This window comes from Pithys albifrons, chromosome 2 (genome assembly GCF_047495875.1).
Source record: "Pithys albifrons albifrons isolate INPA30051 chromosome 2, PitAlb_v1, whole genome shotgun sequence".
In the NCBI taxonomy this organism is placed as follows: Eukaryota; Metazoa; Chordata; class Aves; order Passeriformes; family Thamnophilidae; genus Pithys; species Pithys albifrons.
Window position 1 is genome coordinate 37,650,908 of NC_092459.1, and position 12,996 is coordinate 37,663,903.

General features: G+C 34.1%; 1 protein-coding gene across 7 annotated transcripts in view; it reads right to left on the reverse strand.

Annotated features, from left to right (window-relative positions):
• The window catches only part of EPHA7 (EPH receptor A7), a 189,733-nt gene that overhangs the window by 66,169 nt on the left and 110,568 nt on the right, over window positions 1-12,996 (reverse strand). The gene's annotated exons all lie outside the window — the stretch shown is intronic.

Sequence of the window (12,996 nt, forward strand, 5' to 3'; positions counted from 1 at the left end):
GAGTCTAAATATTTATTGCATATGTTTCTGAAATGCACATAGAAAAAATATTTTAGAAACAAAATCACATTTAAGGTTTATTTGATATGACTGATTCTAGTTCTGCTTAAAAAATAGTCTGTCACACTATCTGATTATGACATGACTTGGTGATGAAAACAACCTTGTTAAGAGATTAAGCCCACTCTTTTTCATCAGTTCAAATCCTTCTAGGACATTCTCTTTTAGAGCTGAAGTTTCCATATTTGGTCTTGGCATTTTTCAAAAGTGCAAGACAGTTTAGGAGGTAGATCTTATGAAACAAAGGGGACACTGTCTTTTTCTGCCTCACTTTGCAGAGACATACATACACACACACTTCATGCATGCACATATACACACAGTTTCCTGATAAACATCACCCACAAACAAGGACCTTTTGAAATTAAAAAAAAAATCAGAACCAACATACAAGCATTATAGTCATTGACTCTCATAAAAAATGTTTAAGTGAGGACGTAATAAAATGTGATAGACTTAAAAAGTAATTTGCTTTATCAGCTTATGTTTACCAAAAAAACCCCAAACAGTCAGATATTTTGCTGATGTGCAGCACCAAAAGAGGACAAACATCACAGTTTTCTTCAAACACACATACTGCTTGCATGAATGTAGAACAAAAGTCCTGTAAAACTGTAATACTTAAAAAAACAACTATGGTGTTGGAACCATGCAGAACGTGGTCTCATTAAATTCAGTAGCAATCAATCTAGCTCATGCAAGAGTTAGAGAGGATCTGATCCTCAGATCACTATAGTTAAAAGAAAAATTACATTTACATGAACAAGTACTTGGTCTTGGAGCAGACTCAGGCATCAGAAAGATGTCTGAGATAAATTTATTACAGATAGTATATTAAATATAATATTAGAGATAAATTTATGTGTATCTTTTTCAAGCACAGAGCCTAGTACTGATCCTATACTGAAATGTTTGCTTGAACAAAAATGCCAAAAATTTTAAATCTTTTCCTGGCTATAAAAAACCTCACCATCTTTTAGAACCATATATAAAGCTTTCACTATGTAAAATAATGTACGGATCATGATGATGTTCAGGTAAAATACAACTCTCATCCCAAACAACATGAACGCGAACTTCACTTTCTCTAGTTAATTTAAATAACATAAAACATCTACAATGCACACTCCTATATCCAAGTATAAAAACATAAAAATAAAGTAAAAATATCTACAGTACAATCAAGAAAATAATTCCCTAAGCAATTTAAATTGAATTTCTAACTTCTTACTGTAATTTTGAAATCACTAGTTTATTTTAAAATTAAAACAGGTATGTTCATGTAGGTTTTTAAATTAAATATATTTACCTTTTATTAGAAGCTCCAGAAGTCCATGAAAATTAGGGATTTCAGGCATGCTTAATAATTTTCATCATAAACTACTATGTTATATAAAATCACTATAATCAAAATTGAAGATCTCTTATCTAGGCTGCCTAACTGATGAAATCATAAAATTGTATCTGAGAAACACCATGGGTTGAGGCACAAAGCCAGGACTGCTTTCTTTCATTCTCCTTGCACTGTCTTTTAAAAAGCTCAGAGATTTTCACATTTAATTCTTTTTTGTAACCAAGACTCTGGAATGCAGCAAACTAATTTACTCTGTCTAGTTTTCTTTGCCATGATTAACTAGTTGTCTTCTTGTCTAAATGAGTACCACAGTAGCCTGAATGAATTTCAGAGAGATCATTATGTTTCATGTATAATTTTCAATCTTATCCAGATAAATGTTTTTCAAATTCTTAATCTTACATTTTTAGATACTTAAAATTGTTAATTCATGAAACAATTTTATATTACCTAGGTCATTGGAGTCTGTTCTCAACATTTGTTGCTTTTTGGTTTGCTTATCAATTTTTTTTTCATTCCATTGGCCATAGCATTATTTTTTTTAAAGCAGTGAAGCAAAATAACTTGTTTCCTTTTATTAAACATGTACACAGAGTATTAGTTAATTTAACTCTGTGTACATTGGGAAGCAACAGCAATGCAAAGCAGGAACAGAGAAAGGGGGAAGATTTTAATTGAAGAAATGAAATATTCTATGCGAGATTCCTACTTAACACCTGTACAAAGTATACCACAAACAGGCATATAGTTAGAGAATTTCCATTCAAAATAAAATCCCAGTGATTTATCAACATTGCAAGATACCATATAAAATTCTTGCACTCTTAAAGATACTTCCTGTAAATTAATATTGATTTCACTCAAGAATGGTCAGAGTAAAAGACGGGTTTGTTTTTCGCTTGTTTTGTCTTTTGTGAGCTTTATTTTGTTTGTTTGTGTTTTTCATTTCCCTCTCAACCCACCACTCCCCCAAATTAAAAAGTCCTGCTACCTTTCTTTGGTAGAAGAACCACAGGAGGAAGAGAAAGTCCAGCCCTACAGACTGCAGATGTTTGTAGGTCTGAAGACAATTAATCATGTTGCATACAATTCCCACATCACGTCAGATTCCTAAAATGCAGCATGCTACCCAATCTTAATTTGTGTCCCCACATTTATCGGGGAAGAAGGGAATCATTAAACTGACTGAAGCCAGAGTATCCTCCTCTGGCAAGGTTCACCAGTTTGTTGCCACTGCAAGGAAATCTCTGCAAACTAGAGCAGTCATATAACCCAATGAATTCACGTGAGAGCTGAGACATATATGCTCTCTTTATCCCGCCTTTTGGGTTACATTTCTTGATCTGTGCTTAAGGAGAGTGTACAGGTCAGAAGCATTTTGTTCTTTAGTATAATAATTTCCTCTGTATTCTCTCCATGATTTTGTTACAAATGATTTTGCATTCATACTTTATTTGTTTTAAACCTTTTGCCAACTTCCCATTCCTATCCATGTTAATTAATTAACAATCTTTTTATTATTTTCAGACAGCTATATTTGAGCAAGATTGAAAACGAATTAAAGCATACAATTCATCCTTATATACAAGACAAAACAGAGTACTAAATTACAAAAAAAAAGATAGATCTATAAACAGGATTAAAATAACATTTTAGTTCCCATTTCTAGCTAAACAAGTAATAAAAATACTCCTACTACTGCTGCTACTATTACTACTACTACTAAATAACTATTTCAGGGTTCCTTTTATTTATCTACTTCTTGCCACTTCATCTCTAACAGTCTTTCATGACAAAGATACTTCTTACAGCATTTCTAGACAACTAAGTTCCCAGCCTTGAATGACTTGAGCCTGCATAGTCCCCACTGTATCACTTTAGGTTACAAAGAAGCATCACTTGTCAGAATCATTATTTCCATAATATATTACACTGGGGGATACAGGCTGTTCAAAACACCATTTGCTATCAACTTTCTTTCTGATATACCTCATCTCTTCTTTTGCTCCTTCCTGCTGACACAACACCTAATGCATCAAACACTCACAATCTCTCAGAGCTAACAGGCAGATGTACCTACACACGCTGCATAAGAAAGTACTTTGAGAATGACAGGCCCTCAGCATACTCATTCACCTTTTTTAAATGCTTCAAATATACCATTCAGCAAAAGGAAAAATTGATTTTCCCCAGGTTTCAACATCACAGCCACAGAGCAATATAACTCTGCTGGGTTTTACTGATAAAGCCTTCAAGTTATATAGACTTCAAGCTGGTCATCACTTTCAGATCAAGTTATAGAAAAAGTTAAAACTGAGGTGACAAAAAGAGCAGGATATTCCATGGATATATTCTGTTCCAGAGAGAATATTGAATCTGGTAGACTGATGTGTAACATCCATACTGCTAATTCAAGCATATGGTATATTATTAATATGTGCAATATTTAGGTATAGAAAACTCTGGCAACTGTTTTGGAAAGCACTACATTTAGTTCAGAGTTCTCTGAAAAAGTTGTATATTGGTCATGCCTTTAATCCCTATCCTTCTCTCATTCTCAAGAATAACATTTTCCTTGATTCACAGTGCTGTTCAAAAAACAAAAGAGAGGTTCAAAATTAGATCTTCTTCACTTTATATCAGAACAATTGAAAAAAAAAAGAAAAATTCCACAAAAAAACCCCCAAACAAACAAAAAACCCAAACACACAATCAAAATACACAAACCAAAATGCCAAACACATGAAAAAAATAAAACCAGAAAAAAATGAAAATATATAAAGCTGGACTGTCACATATAAGAGGAATTAGGCATAATGTACCACTTGCTAGTAACAGATTAGCTGTGTAAACATATTTTTATGGAAAAAAGATAATTCATGAAAATAAACCTATCCATTTCTCAGAGATTACTTAAAGTCCTGAATCTTGAATGTGTCTCCATTCTATTAAGAACATCAGTCATAGAGAGCTTTGATACTTCTTACAAAGTGTCTTGAGAAGCAGAAGCAGCACCCTGAATATTTAGTAATTTATGCACATGAAACAAACTATTTAAAATCCTCAGAAATAAGGATTTCAATCCTGCAGTCATACTACATACAGAGTTTCATACATGAACATGAGTAAATGTTCCCTTTGCAGGACTAAACTCTATATTAACAAATGCTACCAAATCTATGTTACAACTCTAATTCTTCCTCAACCTTTCTTTTTGTATTTATCTTGTAATAACAATAATGTACTGAAGTCAATCTGAACTTCATCTTGTACTTGCTGAAATAAACAATAACACTGTGACTTTTATAGCACAGGACCCTTACAGCACTTCCTAAAGGACAAAAACTCTTGGCTTTTGATCTCTTTCCTTTTCACATCACGATGCAACAATCATTCAAAACCACCAGCTTTTCACACAGCAGCAATAAGATAAATTTTACATCCCTGTAAAACTGTATCTTAGGGCCCAACATAAGTTTTACATTACCTGAAGCTTTACACCACTTTTCCGCAACAGTGTTCTAAAGTAGTGGGAGGGTATTTAGACTATTGAGCCTGAAGGGGCACTGCTAAGAGATGCAAAGCATGGAAGAACAGTGCTATCAGCAACCCAATGGTTAAAACCTACTTTTATTTCTTTTAAATGTCTTCACTGTTTCCTTTATTGGCAGAAATCTTTAGATAACAGAGTTGCTTTGAGTCTATATCGATTTTAAGTGAGACTGGAATCTGGCATTTTACCAACAACAAATGTAAAATGAATCCATGTATATATATACAAAAATAGTAGCAGAAAATTATACTGTTCTTAGCTCTTAAAGGGTTGTTCAGGAAGAGTGCACAAAACTCCCCATACTTAATTACAGTCCTACACCCAGATTGCCCAAAGGGCACCCTTATGCACTGGCTTTTGCACTAATTTGGTCCCAAGAGAAAGCATGTAAGTGAAGTCACAACATGGCCTCCAACCATGCTCTGGTTTGCTCTGAAGGGAAACTTAGGCAACAGAATTGAGGAGTGGAAGGCAAGAGGAATTGCCGCTACTGCTGTCGGGGGCCTGAGGGTCAGCATGTGGCACCTCTCTGGTTTTTGTGCTGGTTTGAAACAGGATGCCTCAGGTTACAGGCCCACACTTGCTTCAGGATACGTGCTCTTGCTCACTTCTAAGGAGCAGTCTGATGTACACAGAAGTCACTTAAAACCAAACCTTGACAAGGTTTGGCAGATACCGGGCAGATTTTAATATTTTACTGTACAAATATTTCCCTTATTTATATATTCTCTTTCTTAGAAAGATACAAAAGCTTTTTGTCAGAAAAAAAGTATATATGTTATATCTATATAAACTGTTTATTCTATTTATTATTAAAATTATTAAAAATTTCAGAACACTGCATTATGCCACTCAAGTGCTACTAAAGTCATAATAGAAAGGTGCTGCAACTTGTCCTTGGGGAAAAATGCTTACATTTCATTTTATGTTTATACTAATATGCACAATAATTTTCACATTATTCTATATGATAGTTCATGCAGAAAGATAACAGAAAATATTACTATAGCTCTTATACTAAAAATTATTAAATTCATTGATAGAAATTGGTAAGATTTTCTGTTTTGTTACAGTGTATTTCTCTCCCCTCAGTTAAGCCTCCACATGACAAAGCAGCCCATGATAAAAGGTTATTGAGTACCACTGTATTATGCCATTAGTACCCATTGCTTTGGATCAATGGCAGAGAAATTCCCCACTGTGTTTACAAGCTGCAGCATTCAAAAAGAGACCCAAATAAATCAGATATTTTACACTAACAATATCCTACAGAGAAGCCATTTTAACTTCCTCTATGACACACTTTACTTTCCGGCTCATAAATATAATACAGTGTGCTTACAGTGCTGTGTAAGCCATGAGCAGAGGCACGCACTCTGAGCCACTTGGGGATGTCCTCAGCACATGGAAGCAGAAAAGGCAGTCAAGTAATACTTGAGTGCATTACTCCATTACATTTTTTGCCACTACTTTTGTGGTTGAGAAACTCTCAAAGTACCTGCCAATCTACAGAGGGGAACAGTAACAGTAGCTACCTGAATACTTTTGCATATCAATTAATAAATAGACTAACAGAATCATAGAATATGCTGAGTTGGAAGGGACCCATCAGGAAAAAAACAATAAATACATTCAGATCTCCCCTAATATTATTAGCAAATTTCTAAGAAAGCTTATGTTCAAATAGCATTATTACCAAATATGTAGTGATTTCCTAACTGTCCATCTCTTTTATATATCTGCTTCATTTAAAATTCTTAATGGTTTGGTAATTCCTTCACTAAACTAAAAACTCAGTAGCTGGATCAATTCTATAAGCTCTCTGCCAAAATTCTAGGGGAGGGAAACCAACAAAAAGAAAGAAAAAGTACCAACCAAAAAGAAATTAAACAGCTTAGAAAAATCAGGGCTGACAGCTTGTCTATCATGCTGATTTTATTTTTAATTTTTATTCTGGTCACAGTCTATATCTAGATCCATTCTATGAACTCCCCTGTTTCTCCTGCCTGACATTTGGTACAAATATTACTGTTATGTCTGCATCTCATTTCTTCCCAAACTGGTGACTTGGGCATCAATCAGTGCTGAATGGATGCTGAGTTGCGTAACAAGTGACAACATCAACTCCCAAGATATCCACAACTCTTTTTTTTGTGAATAAGTTTTGACATGTCAGGCACAAACCTGATTCTTACAAATGTGTTAGAGTAACAAACCAGCCTTACAAATAACAGAGAGGGGCCTTTGTTCTCCTGAAGTGTTTGTTTTCCTTTGCAGAAGAAATATTTCTATGTTAATTATCTTTTTCTTTTGTCCTGTGTTCTTTTGCGAATCATCTTTCATAACTTTTTTTTTTTTAAGAGAAACATCTGCCCCTAGCCTTGCAGTAAATCCTTGACATATCAATATTATTCTTCATTAAAGAAAATAAAACACCACAAAACTCCCCAAAGATGAGGATACTCTTTTCCCTGGTGGGCTACTCAGACACATTATGTTCTCCTTCTGTCTCCAATCATCTCTGCTGGCAAGTGTCAATTACAGACATCGGTTTTAGGGAACAGAAGGATAAAACACAATTTACAAATACTTTCCTCTGGAAGCAGACAGGTGTAATGACTGAGACTGTTTGTTGTAATTGAATTTCATGCTGTCATCTATTCAAGTCACAAATAGATGTTAGCTTCAAGGAAGCCACGCATGGGGAACAAAACCCCAAAAAAAACAATAAAAAACCCACAAACCAACTAAACCCCTTAATATATTCTTATTGCAACTTTATAGCTAAGATTGACACTCTAGTTTGACTTCTCTAAAAGTAAAGTTGCTTTTGCTGAAGTATATGAGGTGATTTAGAACTGTGGCTTTGGAATCTATGCACGAGTATGATTATGTTTATTTAGTGTAAGAAGTGCAAAACACAGTTGAAAGAATTCCAGCCCTATAACAAAGCATTTTGTTTCAGACATAGCAAACTAAAATCTGGAAACAAAGTGCCATGCCAAAAAAGTTAAAAACAGTTGATCAAATATTAACAGAGAAGCATATAAATATTCTATAAAGATGTCAACACAGAACAATTATCACTGTGCCAGAGGTTTGATCAAACTGATGCTTCCAAAGACATAATTGTTCAGTGTAGAAAAAAAAATTACTAACATTCCTAAAATGTGTAACAACTTCTGTTCCAGACTTCCAAATTCCTGTGAAATGCATCCTAATGGCACTGCTAACAATGGGCGTATTTCTGAAAGCAGCATGGGTAGTATTCGCAGGGAACGCAGAAAGAATTCCTTGCAAAAACAGTTTGCATTTTCTTTCACATTATGAGCTGTTCTTCTCCCAAAGAACACTAACTCTAGATTTCAATCAGATGGATAAATATTCATCTGGGAATCTCTGCTACAGTGATAAATATCAGAAGTAGCCTGAAGTTAGTGACTATGCACAGGAGGAAAAATCATGGCCGTGAGTGGAAGGTCAGGCACAGCAGTCAGCCTCTGTCAAGGCTTGTGGAAGAAGCAGCTTCACTGACAAGAGTGCAGTCACCACTGGGGAGAACTGTCGCTGACATAAACACAGTATTCAAAGTTTCCCTTGATGTATAACAATTGACATACGTTGTGACAACTAAGAAAAAATTCATTTGATACAATGTTGATTGCCCTAAGTTCAGTAACTTTGGAGGTTTGCGTTAGCTGTTAAAAAATACAGTTGTACAAAAGCAGAGGAAAAACCTCTTATTTTTGGGGAATATATTTTGTAAAGTGAAGCTACATGATTGATTTAAATATACAACATAAATTAACATCTGCCTACTCAACAGCAAAAGTTACTTCAGACATTATGTGCATACTAACTTAACAATAAAGCTTGTGCAATTTGAATGAAAAGATCTTCATTTTATTTGTTTTCTCTTGTTTTGGCCCCAATAATATTAAAACTTATAACACATTATAGGGCTTACACAACTAAATATGATAAATGGGCATGATGTTTAAAAAATGTGTCCCTATCATCTATTACACAAACAGTGAACTCAAACATAATTTCAAAAAGATCTTAAATAGTCTTCACTTTGAGTAAACATTGGTTCAAAAATCTTACTGCTTAAAGTAACCTTTGATTTAGGGGGACTTTTTCTGTTATTTGAGAACATGTTACGGTTCAACGCTTCTCCCGCTTCTGCTCACCAGAAGAGTTTGCACAAAGACTTATCTGATGCAGAAATTTATTAAGCAGGAAACACAACAATCATTTAATGAAAGAATTTACTACGTGGTTTTATAAGCCATACAGAATCATCTTTGGTCCTTTTTTTGTTTGTTTTGGGTTTTTTGTTTGTTTGGTGGTTTGTTTTTTTTTACAGACTTTATGGTGGCTTCAGTTCCTTGGATGCTATAAGGCTATAAATGAAACCTATGTTCTGTATCCAAAGGTTAACTTCTTGGAGATTTAGATTATGAAAATGTCAATTGCACAAATTATAAACTCATTTGGCTTTCTGATTAGTTTCACTTTTAGCATACCATTTAGGGCTCAATGCTGACCTCTCATCAATTATATTTTAGTTTAGCTGCATTGATTTTATCTAACCTATCCTTGCTTTATACCAATGGAAACAAGATCAGAATCAGGTCCTAAGGGTAAAGTAATTAAAAATGTAATTACCACAACTGATTATGCAACACAGCTACATCATTGACTACATTTTTTTATATTTTTAAATGAAAATATTACAATTTCTTAGCCAATTTCACAGTGATAGGCTTTTATTTTTTTATTCAGAAACCGTTCTGGATGTGATCCAGACAATCTAACTTAGACACCTGGGTGCACCTACCCTTTAGGCAACTACAGAATACATAAATTAAGTGATTAAGTTCATCAAATAGCTTTACTCCCTGTGACAGAGAGGTAAGTGCACTGGAAAGATCCAAAAAAGAGGGCTTGTCTGTTTAAACTGAGTTCTATAAATTTTAAAACATCCTCACTCTTTAGGACCTTGAAAAACTTCCTCTACTGACTACATAATTAATTTAAGCACTGATTTTAGAAGAAACAGATGACTTAGTAGAGCAAATAAAATAGCCACGTAACATTTATGTACCTTTATAGGTGAGGTAAATCCCATCTTTCTTGCACACCATCTAGAATTTCTCCCTTTCTCCTAAATTTTCCTTTGAATTTAAGGAGCTATGTTCCCTGATCCTTAGAGCACTTTAAGGTAATTAGCTGGGAGTTTGCTCTCACTTTCCTGTCATACAAATCTTGTAGGATTCAGGTTACTACATACACTAATATAAGTCTAAATCTTGATGAGTCTGGAGGTACTTTAAAAAGCTATCTAAATACTGTGAATACTTATATAATTCCAACTTCACAATTGTAGAGAATTAATTTAATGCTGAAAATATTCCTAAGTAGTATTGAAGTCTGAACTAACATCTTTTAGGAAAAAAAAAAAAACAACAAACAAAAAAGACAAAACAAGAAAAACAGAACAACAGCTTCTGGGTCTGATTTGGTTTCAGTTTTTAATGGTGTGAAAAATTAGTGACTGCATTGATTCCTTTCATGCTGAATGTTGAACTCTAATCAATACCCAGCATGAAGGAGATGAAAATGGAGCTCTTTGCAGTAACACAAAACCATGCAACAATATGTCAGAAAAGTTAAATTTGAAAAAAGACAAAACCAATCAAGCAAAACAAACAAAAAAAAAACCCACCAAAGCCCCACAAAATCAACAAAAACATGAACAAAAACACCAACAAAACAACAAAAGACAAAGCTGGTTTAGTTTTAGTTCACATTTACTCAATACAGTGCGAAAATCAGCAGAATTGCATAAGCATCTTTAAATAGTTTATTACAGTTCTATTTATGCAAAATAATAACCATCTGACTCTCCACTTCCTCATTCATAGTTAAAATATTGGGAGAGTGTAGGGTTGGTCTGTCTTTCAGACTGCATTCAACGTATGCTGTTCTGTTAAATAAAAGTGTGAAAAAATGCTGTCTACACATCTTAAAAGTTGTTCCAGTTGTAAAGGATACAGAAAAAGACTGTAAAACTGGAATGTCACAAATGCAATTAAACTTGAGTCATAACCACAGCCCTTTAGTATGTCTTAATGAAAATAACTACTTCCCTACCTAGACTGTGTAGATAATTTTTCAATTTTGTTTTTCTGAGAGAGTTTCCAAGTCTACAGGAGAAATTACAGATACCTACATGTATGCAAAGCACAAAACTTGCATTTGTCACCAACAACAAGAGACTTAAATTAGTGATTTCAAGGGACATCACTAGTAGATCAAGGCAACTGACATTAGTGAGCATAGTGTACAACATGGGTCAAATTTAGGTAAGTTAAACAAACACCAACATAATTTAGACCATTAGTGTATTAAATACGAGAATGTGCAAGGTGGCACAATATATAAATAGAATCAGAAATAGGAGTACATCCTCTGAATACCAGTCTAATGCCTTATTCATTTGAGAAAGCTCCACTGTAATCATTTATACTCATGAATGTATTACAATACACTTATTAAGATGGATATACATCAGAATCATGAACATCTATAGCTTCTTTCTTTACTGAATATGGTCTCAGCACTGCTTACTGTATGAAATGAAAAAAAAATACTGGTAGTGGAATTTCTCATGATAATAAATATACTGAATGTTCATTACTTTCCCTTAAATGTGCATGTAAAAACCCTGACTTAGAAAATAGCTGTGCTAAACCACTCAGAAACTCCTTTTATTCTCCATTAATGACAAAAATAACCTACTTATTACCTAGGCATGAGTTTTTTAGCTTTTTGTGCCACTGAAAAAGTTGAAATAGTAGAGGGGTTACTCAACTAATCAAAGCTCTACTGTACGTATGCTCAGGAATAATAAAAACAGGGGAAAAACCCCTTCTTTGTTCTAATTAGCCAATAGTGGTTAAATTAGTCATAAGGATGGCAATGATAAGGGCATGTCTTACTTTAAATCTTTACTTAAAAGGATTTATCTTTTTAAAATTTGTAATATCTTTAATCTGAACTAAACTACATTTTTATGAAATACACATATAAACTCAGATAATATAGAGACTCATGACACTTTTTTTATAACATCTGTATCCAAAGGAACCATTCAGAGCTTCACACATGCAGTATGTGTGCAGATTAAATAAAGTAACTTCAAATGGACATGACTGCAAACTTGTTTTAGGAGTACACAACTGGCTTATCTTTGTTAAACGAGGTTTTACTGCATACTATACAGCATTCAAGGTTCTGTAAAATTCATCAATAAATATAATTCTGCTTATGTGAACACAAATTTTATACTCCAAATGTACATTACATGCCTAGACTGATCCCATCTAATTTTTCACCAGAGATATGAAAATAAAAGTCTGGCCTCATTAGGGTTCTTCCAATTAGCAGAGAAAGAGATTCTGCTGGTCATTCAGATCTTGGGTGGGTCTTGACTGTTTCTCCAAGATGGAACCCACATCTGAACATACATCCACAACATAACTGGTAGGACTGTTTTCTCATGTTCCCTCTTTCATTGGGCTTGGGGTTTTCATTATTTTGTTAGTATTATTCAATTTTAAATCATTAGTCTAATATTTATTTTCTCTGATAGAAATACAGAGAGACTAATTTCTGGTATTTGTCTCAATTTATTAGTCACAGTTGGGAAGTAGCCTCGCTAAATTAAACTCTTGAGTCTATGCAGTAAACACCTAAAAACTCTCCCAAGAAGAAATCTAATGAGGGAAAGGGGCTGCCCTAAAAGGCCTATAGAGAAGCATCCTACCTGATACAGCTCAGGCACCCAGCTAGTGACACTTGGATTTCCCTCTGAGGGATGGCAGAAACATCTGCCACTCTTCAAGAGGTAAACAAGTCATATCCTTTAAGGAGATTGGTTTACTCAAGAGTTTAAAATTTCTGTCAATATGTAATACACAGCAAAGTTTGGCAGACAGAGTCTACCACCTACCCACCTTCC